At 44.5% G+C, this 18677-nt stretch overlaps 1 protein-coding gene across 6 annotated transcripts in view; it reads left to right on the forward strand.

Annotated features, from left to right (window-relative positions):
- cep112 (centrosomal protein 112) overlaps positions 1-18677 on the forward strand; it is a 669222-nt gene that overhangs the window by 521893 nt on the left and 128652 nt on the right. The window lies entirely within an intron of this gene.

Raw genomic sequence — 18677 nt, forward strand, 5'->3', positions numbered from 1 at the left:
AATAAACTACTATACTCCTCCTTCCACTCCCCCCCCCCACCCCCCCCAACCCATCCCCATGTTTTGGGGCTCCAGGTTACCCATCTGGAAGCCAGCATGCATCTTGTCCAGGCTCGAATGAGTTGAAGAAGCAGGAATTCCTGGGGTAGGGAGTCCCAGTTCCTGCAACCATCCTGTGACTTGAGAGATGGGTCATGGTTCTATCCTTTACAAAGCTGGTCATAAAAATCCAGAAATGACTAAGCCCAATGGAGCCGTGTTCTTGCCGTTTTCAGTGGCTTCCACTAGACCCTCACTGGCGTTACAGTTGGGTCCAACACCACTTCCAAAGACATTTTCCTCTTAAGAATATTACCACCTTCAAAATGCTGTTTGTAACTGCATGTTGGGGCAGTAGGCTTCTATTTTGGCTGTGTATCATCCTAGCCTAAAAAGCGAGACTTGCTAATACTATGGCTAACAAGCATATTATGCCTGTTCCCAAATGCTAAAAAGTAAGAAATATCATCAGGTTATTGAAAGCTAGGATATAATATGATCAAAATAATTCCCTGCATATACAGCACTTTTCAGATACCAGCTGGCCATCAAAATGACTCATGTATCTATTATCCAGCCTCTTGCTTAAAGGTCAAGTAAAGAACTCCTTTATTGCAGATTGACGTCTCAAAGATGGGGCTGTTTTTCAGAGTCTTACAGATCTAAAGATGGCATTTTTGATATACTAATGGGTTAAACACCTACACTACAGTGTAACTGGCAAGGCTCAGGTGGTTACTTTCTCTTCAAGAAGTATTTTTCCATCCATTGTTTGAAAGAGCTGCAAAAAAAAGTCATTCAAAGGAATTTAACTGTTTAATCCTTTTATCAGCTGGTGTTTTCAAATTAATGCTATTTGGCCTGATGCTATTTGGCCTGAACTACCTTCTACCTCGGAATAAGCCTGTTTGGTTCTGTATCTAAGTGTTCAGCATGACAAATAGCAACAATTTGCATTTATACAATGCCTTTAATGTAATAAAATGCTCCAAGGCACTTGACAGAAGTGTGATCAGACGGAATTTGACACTAAACTGCAAAAAAGGATATTGGGGCATACCAAAAGTTTAGTCAAAGAGATAGATTTTAAGGAGCATCTTAAAGGATGAGCGAGATGGAGAGCTTTAGGGAGGGAATTCCAGAACATAATGCCTGGGCAGCTGAAGGCATGGCCACCAATGATGGGGAGAAATATTATCAGGGATCTACAAGAGACCAGAATTGGAGGAATGCAGAGATCTCAAATGATTGTTGGGCTGGAGGATTAATTGTCTATTGAGGTGATGTGGACATGGTAAAAATCCACCGGGACAAAATGGACACACTGGCCCAGACTACTTTGCACACATGGGACTGGATTTTCAGGTTCCGCAGGGGGCAGGAATGGAGGCAGGCTGGAGATGAAAATACCAGCACTGGCCGGTATGCAGGTTTCCCAATGCGGTTCCCGGTGCCGGCATGTTTCACCAGGGCCGGGGAAGGGTGGCCCTGTGATCCCACCCAATCCATTAAGAAGGCCAATTAACATTGTTAAAGAGCTCATTGGCAGCTCATTAAGGAGCATGTTCTGATTTCAACAGGGCGCACGGGCTGTACATGCTGTCTGGGCAGACCAACTGAATGGAGGCGGATACACAGGAGGAGCCACCCCAGGGAATTAGCTGAGCCCCGTGAATGGGTGAACGGTACAAAGTGGGACTCGGCCATTCGGAAACAGGTGTCATCGGCTCAGCACAGGTGGCAGGGAGAGTGGGCAGTACGTGCTTGCAGCGCAGGATGTCACCCTCCTGGCATCATAGGGGCAAAAGAGGAGGAGCAAGGCTGCCAAATGCAGTTGGGGGACCACCTGAGAAGCTTGCAATGGGGACACAACTCTCAGATTTTGGATTGGTTGGCGATGAAGAGCAGCACCCTCCACAGGAAGGGCAGAGGCCCGGGCATGAGGAGGCCAGAGGAGAGGGACAAGGAGCAGGAAGGAGATGGAGGCCATACTCTCAGCATAGGCTCCACCGACGAAGAAGGAGCTACCATGAGATCACTGAGAACCACTGCCGCAGGAGATGGCCACTCCCCAGGCAGATGGTTACAGACATCTGTGCCTTCATCACTGAAGACCTCAGACCTCAGCACTGTCCGCCATGCCCTGCTGTTAGTTGTCAAAGTCACTGTGGCCTTAAACCTCTTTGCGTCTGGCTTCTTCCAAGGATCAGCTCTGTACGTTGGTGGAATCTCACAAATGGCTGCACACAACTGCATCTCGCAGGTCACTGAAGCCCTTTTTGCCAGAGCTGGACTCTATATTCAATTCCAGACAGTTGCGGCCTCGCAGGCAAAGAGAGCAATGAATTTTGCCTCCATTGCTGAATTCCCCCATGTGCAGAATATGATTGCTTGCACCCATGTGGCCATCAAGGCACCCACTGACTACCTGATGAGATTCATCAACAGGAAGGGCTTCCACTCCCTCAACATTCAGCTGGTCAGCAACCACAGACAAAAGCTTCCTCCAAGGGTTGTTCTCCTTTTGGCAAAAGAGATTGAGGGGAGATTTGATAGAGGTGTGAAAGATTCAGACAAGCTTGGATAAGGTAGGCAAAGAATAGATATTACCATTAGCTGATGGTACAAGGATTAGGGAGCACAGATTTAAGGTTTTGGGCAAGAGATACAGTGGGTGGCAATGACCTGGGACTCGCTGCCTGGAAGTGGAGACCCAAAAGGAAATTAGATGGGCACTTGAGAGAAATAAACTTGCAGAGTTATGGAGATAGAGCAGGGGAATGGGACTGATTGGATTGCTCTGCAGAGAGCCGGCATGGATTTGACGGGCCAAATGGCCTCCTTCTATGCCGTTAAGACTCTGTGAGTGATCACTTTCCTGGCAGTTTCCATGACTCCTTCATCCTCCGCCAGTTCAGGCTGCTGCAGCACTTCATTCCAACCCTGTGGATGGATTCTAAAGGAACAAGGGATATCCCTTGAAGAGATGGCTACACACCGCTCTACAAGAATCTGGCACACAATCTAATATCTTCCAGGCTGAGGTTAGAGCACTCAAACAGCAGTAATGGCTGCCGTGATCTGTTTAAATTGAGCTCGCATTTGAGCAGTCCTGTCTTTGTTCCACGGCCACTAATTGGTCATCAAACCCGTTTCCATACCAATTAAAGGGATGCCTCTGTGAAACTTGGGGCCAATGACTTTTCCCCAGGGGGCAGGTTCAGAACCTGGATATGGTCTCGACTTCCATTTCCCACCCCTGGAGGGAAAATTTTGCTTTAGTGCATAGAAAGTGCAGGCAAACCTATGGGAGCTGTCTGTTGTATTGGGTACAAGAAAATGTACTGTATCTGGAAAGGCCTAAATCATATTATAGTCTTCCAGTGAGGGGCTTGTGGCTGATTCCTCTGCACTTAGTCATTAAACAGATGTTTGGTAATTGCAGATATATTTATTTTCCACAGGATAAAAGGTTTATGTTTGAAGATGTACTGGTACATCTTCCATATGTTTTGCTGTTGAACTTCCCCACCATTCTACACTAACAGACGTGTCACACCCCATAGTTTTGCTGTATTTGATTTTTTTTTGAGGGGGGGTGCAGCTGTTTCTCTATTTGTGTTTTGTGAAAACTCTTTGTTTCCCTCCTCTGTTGGCCTTTGACACTGTGCACTATTCCTCAACCAAGCAGCACTTGGTCCAAGGCCTTTACCACTGCCCTTTATGAACCAGCCACTAAGCTTCCAATCTTCCCTAGATACAAGGTAGGTGCCAGAGGGCTGGAGAGTGGCAAATGTGACAGCCTTGTTAAAGAAGGGGTGTAAAGACATTCCTAGTAACGACAAGATGATCAGTTTAACATTAGTGGTAGTTAAGGTTTTTGAAACAATAATCAGGGGAAAAATTAACAGGCATTTGAAGAGCTTTGGGTCAATTAAGGAGAGCCAGCACAGATTTGTAAAAGGCAGATAATGCTTGACTGATCTAATTGAATTTTTTGATTAAGTTATAGAAGGTTGATGAAGGAATGCAATGAATATTGTCTACATGGATTTGAACAAACTGTTTGTTAACCAGCCTTTTATGTGGTACTTTGTCAAAGTTGAGACTTATTGAATAGGAGGATCAGTGTCAGCTTGGATTAAAAATTGGCTAAAGGACAGAAAACAGCGAGTCATGGTAAATCGTTGTTTTTCAAATTGGAGGATGGTAAATAGTAGTGTTTCCCAAGGTTCGGTGGTAGAACCAGTGCTTTTTTTGATATATATATAAATGACTCGGATTTTGGAATACAGAGTAAAATTTCAAAATTTGCCAATGATACCAAACATGGAGGTGTGGCAAACTGTGAAGATGATACCAATTGACTGTAACTGGGCATGGATAGGCTAGCAGAATGGGCAGACAAGTGGCAGATGGAATTTAACACAGAGACATGTGAGGTGATGCATTTTTGCAGAAGGGATAGGGAGAAGCAATATAGACTTAATGGCACAGTTATGAGTGTGCAGGGACAGAGGAACCTGGGGTTCATGTGCATATATCTTTGATATTAGGAGATTAGTTAGAAAAGCATACAGGATCTTGAGCTTCATAAATGAAGATATTGAGCACAAAAACAGGGAAATTATGCTGAACCTTTATAAAGCTCTGGTTAGGCCACAATTGGAGTGTTGTGTTCCGTTCTGGTCACCAAACTTTAGGAAGGATGTGTAGGTCCTTGAGAGAGAGTGCAGAGGAAATTTACCAGAATGGTTCCAGGGATGAGGGAATTTAGCTGCAAGGTTAAGTTGGAGAAGATGGGGTTATTCTCCTTGGAGCGAAGAAGGTTGAGGGAGATCTGATAGAGATGTACAAGATTATGACGGGCTTAGATAAGGTATTCAAAGAAAAGCTGTTCCCATTGGCTAATGATACAAAGACTAGGTGACACAGATTTCTGGTTTTGGGTAAGAGATATAAAGGGAGATGTGAGGAGAAACATTTTTTACGCAGCGAGTAGGAATGACCTGGAACTTGCTGCCTAAAATGGTGGTGAAAGTGGAGACAATGAATGATTTCAAAAGGAAATTGGATGGGCACTTGAAGGAAATAAACATACAGGGCTACGAGGATAGAGCAGGCGAATGGGACTGACTTCTTTGCTCTACAGAGGATTTGATAGGCTGAATAGCTTCTTTCTGTGTGCTAATGACTCTGACTCTAAGCAAGACAGGAGAGTAATTTACTTGACTCCCAGTTTTTTTTAATTTTGTGGGGAAGCAGCTTCCCTCATCCTACTATGGTCCAACTGAGATTGGTTAACCTGTCTGATGGCGAATAATGGAAGCAAGCCCATGCCTCTCCAGTGGCAAAGAATGTTGGTACGACGCACATTCTGCACTTAATACATTCTTTTACTTTTATTCATCTTCACTGCAGCTGTATCTGGGGGAATGGATGGTTTGTTGTATGTTCCATCAATAGGCGTTAACATCTTTCAGCACTGCTCCCATTTTTGTGCTTTTCTTTTTGTCCGAGAAGCAGCTGTTGAACTGTAAGTGCCTTATATGAGCCACAGTAAGTAAAATAAAAGAAACAAATAGTTTTGAAATAAGTCAGTCGGTTCTACAGTATATAACCATTCCTAATTTTTAACACTTGTTCTTTTTTTTTTAATATACAACAAACATTGGAGACAAGCTGTGCCGGAACTACAGGCATGTCCAAAATGAGTAAACAATATTCACAGACTTGTATCAATGTGCTGACAGCTCCAAGCCATTTGCAAACTATTGATAAACATTGTATAAATCACATAATTTTGGATTATCTGTCATGAAGAATTTTCCTATGCAGAGCGCTGCAGTGTGCATAACACTGTCAACATTTCACAGTCACTTTGTTCTTCGAGGCATGGAATTTACAATTTAAGGATTACTATTAAGTGTTGAAGTCAGGCACTTTGAAAGGAATACACAGTGCAGACGCTGCTTTTTTTCAGTTTCTTCTTGCTTTGATCTTTTTACTTTCACAATCCATGCGTGGATGAGATGCTTTTCTGAATCTGAAAACTTAAAATTCTAAAAAGCCTCAAAAAATTGACTTTAAAAAAAATGCATTAATCTATGGTATTTTTAAATATATATATATATATATATATATATTGTGTTCTCTCTTTTTAAAGCATGCTCGAATCGAGCTGCATTCATGCTCTTGGCATGGAGAGAAGTCTCTGGTTCATTTTCAACAAATGTAAAAAAAACACATCCCAGGCCTAGATTTTAAATCCGACTGGTGCCTAAGATGGTGCCAAAGATGTCTGCAGCTACATGTTGTAGATTAGTGATCATCTTTATCAGTTTAACTTGATATTTTGTCAAAATTGTCATAAAGCAAATTTATAATAATCCAAATCGTAGAATGTTTATTTAGAGAACCAGTTGAGTATAAAGAGCCTGTGAAAGCATCAAACAAACAGTGAAATAATAATAGGCAAAGTGAAGATTTGGAGGCACTGATGCAAAGGAAAGAAAAGAACTTTCACATTTATATAGCACCTTTCACAACTTCAGGGCATTCCAAAGTGCTTTACAGCCAGTGAAGCGCTTTTTGGAAGTGTGGTCACTGTTGTAATACAGAAACTGTAGCAGTCAATTTGCACACAGCAAGCTCCCACAGACAGCAATGTGTTAATAACTGGATAATCTGTTTTAGTGATGTTGGTTGAGTGATAAATGTTGGCCAGGATACTGGGGATAACTCCCCTGCTCCTCCTCAAATAGTGCCATGGGATCTTTTATTTCCACCTGAGAAGGTAGATGGGACCTCGATTTAACATCTCATCTGTTGTGCAGGAGGTGCTTCAAAGGAAGGTGCCCCATTTGGGGCTTACGGCCAATGACCAATAAAAAAAGATGCAAGTTGCATGAAGAAAATTTGCCTGCCATTTCAATGAAATCAGCTAGGCCTTTGATCCTAGTTTCAAATGAAAGAATTTGCTGAACTCACCATGAAGATTGTGCAATTAATAGTGGGGCACGTCAGAGATGTTGCAAACCTAAAAAGGGAATTTCTGCACCTTTTGGATGGTAACATTTCAAAAATTGTACAAATCATTGATCTTTTGTAAACACATTTTCATTACGTCAAAGCTGGGTTACAGACTTGGCTGTCATGGGACAGTTCACAGACACATGGGCTTCCAGCCCAAGAGCCTCCTCTGCTGATAGGAGGTTCCTGACTTAGCTGAGCAGTCATGGATTGAAGTGGTTAACCCTGGTTTTCTAAGAGCCATTGTCACCTCCCTGGCATGTCTTTCAAAAATGAAACCAATATGATGCTGCTTTATAGTGGCATCATGGCTGTTTCCTTGATATTTGGCATTAACGTGCATAATTATATTTCTTCGATTCATAGAATCTTAAAGCACACAAGGAAGTAATTCGGTCCAACATGCCAGCAGATGTACGATGGGCTGAATGGCCTCTTCCTGTGCTGTGTCATTCTATGGTCTAATGCCTGTGCTGGCTCTTTGAAAGATCTATCCAAATCGTCTCACTCCCCTGCTCTCTTCCGAGAGCCCTGCAATTTTTTGTGGCCAGAAATCATAATAACTGAGTGCAAACATTCTCTTTACATGTAGAACATAGGGTTGATCCGAGGAACCCTGATGCCACATGAGCGCCATCTTGCACTCAAGGAATGCACAACAACACACTGTGAACTCTGTGTCACAGAGTGGTGAGAACTCACTACCATATGGAGTAGTTGAGGCGAATAGCATAGATGAATTTAAGGGGAAATTAGGGAAGTACTTGAGGGAGAAAGAAATAGAAGGATGTGTTGATAGAGTCAGATAAAGTAAGGTGGGAGGAAGATCATGCTGAGCATAAACACCAACCTAGACCCGATGGGCCAAATGGCCTTTTGCTTTGCTGTAAATTTGTATGTAATTCCTGTCCAGATGATGCCTCCTTTATCTTTCTAAAGCAGCATCTTTCAATTGTTAAACACTATGGTACACTGTCATTAAGATGGTTTGAAAGAATCTGAAACATAAAAGCATCCAGCTAAAGTAATCTTCACCTCTGCAGGAAGACTTCTTCAATCCACATGTTGCCTTCAGGTCATCTTGCAGAATATGGCTGACTATGCAACATTGTGGCTATGTAGTGGAGGTGTCGAAGATATATCTCTCTGATGCAGGCTACAGGCACATTGGAACAGGAATAGGCCATTTAGCCCCTCGAGCCTGTTCTGCCATTCAATGAGATCATGGCTGATATGCAACCTAACTCCATAGACCTGCCTTTGAGCCATATCCCTTAATAGCTTTGATTTTTAAAAAAGTTATAAAATTGATGTAGCATCAATTGCCATTTGCAGAAGAGAGTTCTAAACTTCTACCAGCCTTTGCATGAAGAAATGTTTCCTAATTTCATTCTTGAAAGATCTGGCTCTAATTTTTTGACTATTCCCCTTCGTCCTAGACTCCTCAGCTAGCGGAATTACTTTTTTTCTATCTACTCTATTGATTCTCCTTAACATCTTGAAAACATAAAGCAAATCACCCCTTAACCTTCTAAATTCCAGGAAATACAACCCAAGTTTGTTTAATCTCTCTTTGTAGCTTGATCCTTTGAGTCCAAGTATCATTCTGGTAAATCTACACTGCAGTCCTTCCAAGACCAATATATCCTTCCTAAGGTTTGGTGCCCAGAACTGCTCAGAGTACTCCAGATGTGGTCTAAACAGGGCTTTGTATTGCTGAAGCATGACTTCTGCTCCCTTGTGTTATATTCCTCTACAGATTCCATTAGCCTTTTTGATTATTTTCTGTACCTGTTAATGACATTTTAACTGTCTCTGTATCTTGACCCCCATGTGTCTTTGGACCTCCACTATTTCTAACTTTCCACCATTTAGAAAGAACCCTGTTCTATCCTCTTTAGGTCCAAAGTGGATGACCTAACATTTGCTTTTATTGAAATCCATTTGCCACAATTTTGCCCATTCACTTAATCTATCAATATCTCTTTGTAATTTTACGTTTCCATCTACACTGTTTACAATACCGCCCATCTTTGTTATCGGCAAATTAGGATATGTGGCTTTCTAACCAATCATCTAACTCGTTAATGAATACGGTGAATAGTTGAGGCCCCAACACAGATCCTTGCGAGACACCACTAGTCACACCCTGCCAATTAGAGTCCCTGCCCATTATCCCCATTCTCTGTCTCCTTCCACTTAGCCAGTTTCCTAACCAGGTCAATAATATGTCTTCAATACCATGAGCTTCAACTTTAGTTAATAGTTTGTTATGAAGGACTTGATCAGATGCCTTCTGGAAGTCCATATAAATAATATCCATAGACATTCTCCTGTCCACTACTTTAGTCACCTCTTCAAGAAATTCGATCAGATTGGACAGGCATGACTACCCTTTACAAATCCACGCTGACTGATCAGCTCAAAATTTTAAAGGTGTTCAGTCGCTCTACTCGTAATTATAGACTCTAGTAATATATCCAGGTGCCTGTAGAGGCAACTGTAAACACTGGTCATGGGTCAATGCATAAGTTGTCATTGCACCTGCAATGGGTGGCCCTTCATGAAGGCCTCCTCCTCAGCTGAAACATCCAGCATATTTGGAACCCAGCAAGGAATACGATGTCCAGCACTTCAGATGGTATCATTTAAATTCCTTCATTGCCACTGGATCTTCCTACCTTACAGCATCAAGGGAGTGCCTTCACAGCATGAACTGCCATGCTGCAAAAAGAAGGCCCACCAGTACCTTTCAAGGACAGCTGGGATGGGCAATAAATGCCAGCCTTTGCAAGCAAGGCCCATATCCCAAGAATTAATTTTTAAAGAGGCCTGCCAAAATGAAGAATATTGAAGGAACGTATTGGCAGCAAAAGAAACACAAAAATGGCCGACTTCTCAGAAAAGAATTAATACATAGGCCAAAGTTCTGCAAATTGGTCCAGAGAACATGCACAAAACGTTGCAGATAAGTGCTGTACTTATTTTTAAGAAAATCCCTGAAGTTTTCGTGTGAAACAGCATACGGTGGGCAGTTTCTCAACTGCATTTAGGAATTCAGGCAAAGCAACCAATTGAAGTAATAATGTAATATACATGAGGTCATGCGCATCCTGACCTTGATTTTGCCCCCAAAATCAATCTAGAAATGACCGTGGTATCAATTTCCTGGATGCTGCCTCGAAGGCTCTGTATCACTGGTAAAACCTCAGGTTATTGGAGTTTTATTAGTTCTACCTAATCATTTGTATTTATCCACAACATTTTCCCAGTTCTTGGCCAAGCAATCAGAGCTCTGACAATGCTGTTCTGGAACTGGCTGGTAGGAAGCACACTAGAATGGCTTGTACCCTGTGTATTTTTTCTTTTTTTGTTCCGGAAAAGTGTCAAATGGAATTCAATCCGGGGAAGTGTGAGGTAATGCATTTGAGGAGGGCAAACAAAGTAAAGGAATACACAATAAACGGGAGGATATTGAGAGGGGTGGAAGAAGTGAGAGACCTTGGAGTGCATGTCCACAAGTCCCTGAAGCTGGCAGGACAGGTAGATAGAGTGGTGAAGAAGGCATATGGATTGCTTTCCTTTATTGGCCAAGGTATAGAATACAAAAGCAGGGATGTAATGCTGGAACTGTATAAAACGCTGGTTAGGCCACAGCTGGAGTATTGCGTACAGTTTTGGTCACCACATTACAGGAAGGTCATAATTGCTCTGGAGAGAGTACAGAGGAGATTTACAAGAATGTTGCCAGGGCTTGAAACTTGCAGCTATTAGGAAAGATTGGATCGGCGAGGGTTGTTTTCCTTAGAGCAGGAGGAGGAGGGTAACTTAATAGAGGTGTACAAAATTATGAGGTGCCTAGATTGAGTAGACAGGAAGGACCTGTTTCCCCTAGCGGAGAAGTCAATTACCAGGGGGCACAGATTTAAGATGATTGGTAGAAGGATTAGAGGAAACATGAGAAAAGACTTTTTCATCCAGAGGGTGGTGTGTGTCTGGAATTCACTGCCAGGAATGGTGGTGGAGGCAGAAACCCTCAGTTCTTTTAAAAGGTACCTGGTCCTGCACCTGAAGTGCTGTAACCTGCAAGGCTACGGACCAAGCGCTGGAAGGTGGGATTAGATTGGGGCGGCTCGTTTTTTCAGTTGGCACAGACATAATGGCTGAATGGCCTCCTTCTGTGCCGTAATTTTTCTATGGTTCTATGGTTCTATTCCATTTTTCATATCCCCGACAGCACGATAGAGTTGGGAATACTTGAAAAATCAAGGATGCAAATCAGCATCCTTCCAACAGCACAATATATTAGTACTTCGTTATTTATTTTAATACCAAAGTATAATTGAGAAATGTGCTAGTGACATCAAAGACTTTTCCACAGTCGAATGCCCCATTTACAGTCCTTATCTGGTGTGGGGCAGACCTCTCCAGTACATGTACTGGTTTACTAAGATCAGAGTTTGCCTATTTACACTACTGGCTTGGCAGGGTATTTCACAGTGGCTCATAAGACTGCATATTGTGTGAACATCAAGGACAAGACTGAAAGCTTCTTTTGTTATAGGCAATACCTCCATCACCACGGTAACGATTAGACTGTTGGAATACCAATACTAGTCTAATACCATTTGAATGCACTTGGCAGAGAATGGTATGCAAATGTTATGAAACCCAGGACAGAGCAGGTTATGTTTTCATCTTTGTAAAATGTAGACTGCCAGCTTTACACTGTGATAGTCTTCATTCAAGATAAAATTAATTAGGTTAATTCCTCACCTAATTTGTTGCATTTTTTAAAAATTTAGCCCATCAGATCATAAAAGCCAATTAAAGCTCTCTTGTTCTCCCTGACTTGATATGGCATGCTACAGGTTAAAACACCTCATTCTCGCATCTTTTGAATGAAGATTGTTAAGAATATTATCAATCATAGCTGCAATAACACATGCTTGTTTTTTTTTATGTTTACAAAAAAATGCATGTACCTTAAGGAATGTTGCAGCAGCTTGGGGCTACCCTGAAATCCTTTGAATTGCAATTCTTCCAGCTGTACTGGGTGAATATTGGGTTACATTACTGCCTCCCCTTCGGAGAGTTTTCTGCTCTGCAAAACTGCCCCAGCTGAGAAGGCAAGCTGCTGGAAGGCCTCTTCCAGTGCCTATCCAGGAAGGACCCAAGGCTAACTTAGAAACATAGATAATAGGAGCAGAAGTAGGCCATTCGGCCCTTCGGGCCTGCTCCGCCATTCAAAAAAGATCATGACTGATCATCTAATTCAGTACCCTGTTCCTGCTTTCTCCCCATATTCTTTGATCCCTTTGGCATTAAGCAATATATCTATCTCCTTCTTGAATATATTTAATGACTTGGCCTCCACTGCCTCCTGAGGTAGAGAATTCCACAGGTTCACCACCCTCTGAGTGAAGAAATTTCTCCTCATCTCGGTTTTAAATGGCATACCTCGTATCCTGAGACTGTGACCCCTGGTTCTGGACTCCCCAGCCATCGGGAACATCCTCCCTGCACCTAGCCTGTCTAGTCCTTAAAAATGTTATAGGTTTCTATGAGGTCCCCTCCTATTCTTCTCAGCTCTAGTGAATATAGGCCTAGTCGACCCAATCTCTCCTCATACATCATTCCTGCAATCCCAGGAATCAGCCTAGTAAATCTTCTTTGCACTCCCTCCATGGCAAGAACATCCTTCCTCTGATAGGGAGACCAAAACTGCACACAATACTCCAGATGTGGTCTCACCAAGTCTCTGTATAACTGCAGTAAGACCTCCTTGCTCCTCTACTCAAAATAACTGCCTCTTGGGTGCTCATCACTTCTCCTTGACGGCATGGCAGAGGTGGAAATTTAGGGCTGGACTTTATGGGCTCCCTTGAGGCGGGGTTGGAGGTGGGGAGGAGGTGCAGAGGGCCTGTCACCGCCCTGTTGCCAAGTGATTTTCCCAGAGGTGGGATAGGCCAACGACGGCTTATTATCAGCCACTTAACAGCCTCTTTTCCTCACCCCCTCCACCCCCGCTGCTGGGATTTAACCAGTGGTGGGGGGGACCACTGCCAGGTGGGGAGAGCGCCTTGTAAATCGAGATGCACTCCCTGCACTCCCTTCACACTTTGGGTGGGGGGCAGGGTCCCTCCTCTGTGGGCAATCTCCCAGGACCCCCTTCCCTCTAGAGTTTACGACCCCCACAACCCTTAGCTGGGGCCTTCCGGCCTGGCCCCGGCAACCCCTAACTTACCTGAGGTCCAGGATTCCAGCGCTGGGCCTGGCAGCACAGGCAGTGGCCACCACTGCCAGCTGCATTGCCTGACCTGCTGGCCCTGTGATTGGCCTGCAGCTCCTGGAGGCAAGATCCCCATCTTTAAAAGGGACAGAAATCCCGGAGCGGGAAACTTCTCCTCTGGAACAATGGAGGATCAGGGTGGGGGGTGCAAAAAGGCCGAGGCGGGGCTCCCCCCCCACTTTTTCAGCCCGGTGCTGAGAGCCCCGCCACCTCCACAAAATCAAGCCCTGCCTGTGTGGGGAGCACGGGCAGTATTTTGGGATGTAGCACAGTACCATCTGATGCCTGAGGCTTTTTAGCCATTTCACCCTATTTTTGGAAGTCTCATATAAAAGTGGTGTAAATGGAAGATTAGAATAACTCAGTGTGACCAGGGTGTAGGTGAAGGTCAAGGAACTCTTTTAAGAATCAAGCTTTAAATGTTGTTGCATTATCACCAAGAAGTGTTTTGGCAAATAGCTGCTGCCAATGTAGGTTGGACCTACTGTCTAATGAACAACTCATTCGTATTCACCACCAAGCAATATGAATTGGCCATTGCTCATTATTAAGCTTTATTAGGAATTCAATATATGTTCTGTGAATGCCATTAAGCTGAAATAGAAGGAAATTCTAAACATGTTTACAATTTTTTAATTAAACCATTCAACAGCAGGTCCTAGAATAATAAACAATCTGTAACCTGCGTAATATTGACTTTTCTGATTAAATACCTCTAATACAATGGGTGTATTTCTCAGTTAGATAATACTACCAAAGAAATTGCTGCAAAAACAGACCTGTTAAAACTGTACTGTTTGTCAACTATTGTTGAAACAACCAAAATTCTGAAGGGGCTTGACATGGTAGACACTGAGAGGTTGTTTCCCCTGATTGGGGAATCTAGAACACGGGAGCACAGTCTCAAGATAAGGGGCCAAAAATTTAGAAGTGAGATGAGAAATTTCTTCACTCAAAAGGTTGGGAATCTTTGGAATTGTCTAGCACAGAGGGTTGTGGATGCTCATTCATTGAATATATTTAAAGCTGAGATGGACAAATTTTTGGTCTCTCAGGGAATCAGGGGATATGGGGAGTGCGCAGGAAATTTGAGTTGAAGCAGATGATCAGCCATGATTGTATTGAATGGCAGAGCAGGCTTTAGGGCTGTATGGTCCACTCTTGCTCCTATTTCTTATGTAACCATGAAAACGTTTATTGGTATATTTTGAGTGCCTTCCAGTAGTACTATAGAACCATATTTTGAAGATGGTAGCATTTGCAGAAGCTGGCAAATAACTTTGTTGCTCTATCTCTGCCTGCGGTTAATTATTTTCACCTACCTTTAGGTCTCCCTGGGTCTTGCAGCATTTTGAGGCCAGTAGGGTAGCGACTTGCTCCAGTAATTTGGGCAGTGCAGTTCTTAAAGACCAGAAGTGTGAGAGTGACCTGAGGCAACACACTTTCCAAACTTTCAATCTGTCCTGCATTGGGGTGGAACGGGAGTATTTGGTCTAAATTTGGCAACTTTGTTATGATCCCCATGGACATCAACAAACAAAAAGAACCAAATTTACCAAACTACCCCAATAAAAAAAAACAAATGGGCAAGATTTCACTTTTCTAACTTTTACCCTAACAATCAAACCAAAATCAACGTAAATTAAAAATTAACAGACAAATCTTGGTCAATATATATAGTTTGCACGTTTATTATCAGATACAATAAAGATAGATCTCACTAAATTATTGGGCAGTCCACTCAGCAAAGATGGCACTGAACAGCCACAGAGTTCTTCAAACTCTGAACTTTTTCAGTCAGATTTCCAGCTCCTGTCCTCCAAGATGCAGCCACCAATTTAATGCCTTCTCGTTGCTGGCAAATGTTGCAGTCTACCCTTCAGTGTTTTGGTCTGTCACCTCTCAAACCTCCTCGGTTCTGCTCACGACAGTCTTGGATGGTGTGGATCCACCAGCATTTCTTTAAATCATCGAAAGTAACTGCCGTAACTCGTATTTGCCAATGGTCAGCTCCCAGAAACATCTTGTCTCCACAGCTTGTCTGCAAAACACTCTCCCTGCAGCCTGCTTGATTCTCCAATCTTGTCATCTGAGCTTTGATAGCTCTAGTCACATGACTGTATGCCTTATCTGGTTCCCACCAGTTCTGCCACCCCAGAGCCCTGAAGTTGTTTAGTTTCACTTTTAAGTTAGGGATTGTCTCAAACAAACAAGCTTTGAAAACAGAGTCAGTGCACCTAACAGAATTCGACAAGTCAGCTGTTCAGACAATGGTCTGCACATTTTCCTCCATTGGTCCTGTAAACCGCACACTCCATCACACTGTCTGATTGCACATCAATGAGAAAGGATTCACTTCTGGTACAGTTCTAAATCACACTACATACTGCCATTTCGCGTGCCACCACAGCACAACCATCAAGTGCAGGGCATAGTTTCTTCTGCGTATCTATGGTTCCTAAATTTTGTAATGCTTCACTGACCATACTGAGGGCTGGAAGTGCCACTGAGGTCCGCAGTCTCATTTTTGTATCAAATTCAAAAATCTCACAAAGTCTGAAGCAGCATGATAGCGCTCCAAGGCTCCACTGGTTGGGGACTGTCGGACTAGGAGGCATAAAGATTAGAGTCAGACCTTTCAGGAGTGAAAGAAGCACTTCTACACACAAAGGGAGGTAGAGGTTTGGAACTTCTGCAAATAGCAATTGATGCTAGATCAATTGTAAACTTTAAATTTGAGATTGATTTTTGTCATCTAATGATATTAAGCGGATATGGATATATGGAATTAGGTCACAGTTCAGCCATGACCTGACTGAATGATGGAACAGGCTCAAGGGCTAAATTGCCTACTCCTGTTCCTAAGTCAACATCTGTAATCCATCACTGTGATTTACTGATCTCAGAAGATATTAAGCGAAGACCCAGGCCAGGGGGAATAACATGAAGGCCCAGGACCGAGGGATACCAAGTGAAGGGCCTGGGACCAAGTGAAGGGCCCGGGACAGAGGGATGCCAGGTGAAGGGCCCGAGACAGATGGATGCCAGGTGAAGGGCCTGGGACAAAGAGATGCCAGGTGAAGGGCCTGGGACAAAGAGATGACAGGTGAAGGGCCTGGGACAGATGGATGCCAGGTGAAGCGCCTGGGACAGAGAGATGCCAGGTGAAGCGCCTGGGACAGAGAGATGCCAGGTGAAGGGCCTGGGACAGAGAGATGCCAGGTGAAGGGCCTGGGACAGAGAGATGCCAGGTGAAGGGCCTGGGACAGAAAGATGCCAGGTGAAGGGCCCGGGACTGAGAGATGCCAGGTGAAGGGCCCAGGACTGAGAGATGCCAGGTGAAGGGCCCGGGACTGGGAGATGCCAGGTGAAGCGCCTGGGACTGAGTGATGCCAGGTGAAGGGCCCGGGACAGAGAGATGCCAGGTGAAGGGCCCGGGACAGAGAGATGCCAGGTGAAGGGCCCGGAACAGAGAGATGCCAGGTGAAGGGCCCGGGACAGAGGGATGCCAGGTGAAGGGCCCGGGACAGGGAGATGACAGGAGAAGGGCCCGGGACAGAGAGATGACAGGAGAAGGGCCCGGGACAGAGAGATGACTGGTGAAGGGCCCGGGCCAGAGAGATGCCAGGTGAAGGGCCCGGGACAGAGGGACACCGAGTGAAGATCCCGGGACGGGGACACCGAGTGAAGAGCCCGGAACAGAGAGACACCGAGTGAAGTGCCCGGGACAGAGGGACACCGAGTGAAGGGCCCGGGACAGAGGGGACACCGAGTGAAGTGCCCGGGACAGAGGGACACTGAGTGAAGGGCCCGGGACAGAGGGACACCGAGTGAAGGGCCCGGGACAGAGGGACACCGAGTGAAGTTCCCGGAACAGAGGGACACCGAGTGAAGGGCCCGGGACAGAGGGACACCGAGTGGTGCCCAGGGCGGAGAGACACCGAGTGAAGTGCCCGGGACAGAGGGACACCGAGTGAAGGGCCCGGGACAGAGGGACACCGAGTGAAGGGACCGGGACACAGGGACACCGAGTGAAGTGCCCGGGACGGAGGGACACCGAGTGAAGGCCCCGGAACAGAGGGACACCGAGTGTAGGACCCGGACCAGAGGCTAATAAATGAAGACCTGGGAAGGAGGGATAACGGATGAAGGCCCCTATTTCTACAATATTTCCCCAAATCATCCTAACTTTAAAAAATATCCATCTATTTAATGATTGAGATAAGATATTGCCTTTATTTATTTTAAGAGCTGTCGGCGAAGTGCATGGTCTTGACTGGAACCACAGGCTGCAGCCGAGCAATACATTGTGGTATTAGTCACAGCATTGTGGTTGACTGACACTTACAAAGATGAACAAATATCCATTTTACCACAGCTGAATAAATGCATGTGAAATTTCAGATCCATAAATCTCACAAGTGTACAGAAACACCGAAAATGTAGGAAATACTCAACAAGTCTGGCAGCATCCGCGGAGAGAGAAACAGATTTAATGTTTTAGCACGAAGTCTTTTCGTCAGAATAGGTCTGACCTGCCAGACCTGCTGAGCATCTCCAGCATTTTCAGTTTTTATTTTGGATTTCCAGCAAGCACAGTATTTTGCTTTCCTCTGAGCTCCACACTGGTTATAACGGTCATCTGAGCCTCAAGATTAGATTTTAAAGTTAAACTTCTAACATAGATTGTTTTTCTTTATTCATTCATGGGATGTGGGCGTCACTGGCTATGCCAGCATTTATTGCCCATCCCGAATTGCCCTTGAGAAGGTGGTGGTGAGCTGCCTTCTTGAACCGCTGCAGTCCATTTGGGGTAGGTATACCCACAGTGCTGTTAGGAAGGGAGTTCCAGGATTTTGACCCAGCGACAGTGAAGGAACGGCGATATAGTTCCAAGTCAGGATGATGTGTGACTTGGAGGGGAACTTGCAGGTGGTGGTGTTCCAACGTATTTGCTGCCCTTGTCCTTCTAGTTGGTAGAGGTCGTGGGTTTGGAAGGTGCTGTCGAAGGAGCCTTGGTGCATTGCTGCAGTGCATCTTGTAGATGGTACACACTGCTGCTACTGTGCATCAGTGGTAGAGGGAGTGAATGTTTGTAGATGGGGTGCCAATCAAGCGGGCTGCTTTGTCCTGGATGGTATTGAGCTTCTTGAGTGTTGTTGGAGCTGCACCCAATTTGTATGGCTATTCCAGTTCAGTTTCTGGTCAATGGTAGCCGCTAGGATGTTGATGGTGGGGGATTCAGCGAAAGTAATGCCGTTTAATGTCAAGGGGAGATGGTTAGATTCTCTCTTGTTGGAGATGGTCATTGCCT

Source organism: Heterodontus francisci, chromosome 26, assembly GCF_036365525.1.
Source record: "Heterodontus francisci isolate sHetFra1 chromosome 26, sHetFra1.hap1, whole genome shotgun sequence".
NCBI classification, from domain to species: domain Eukaryota; kingdom Metazoa; phylum Chordata; class Chondrichthyes; order Heterodontiformes; family Heterodontidae; genus Heterodontus; species Heterodontus francisci.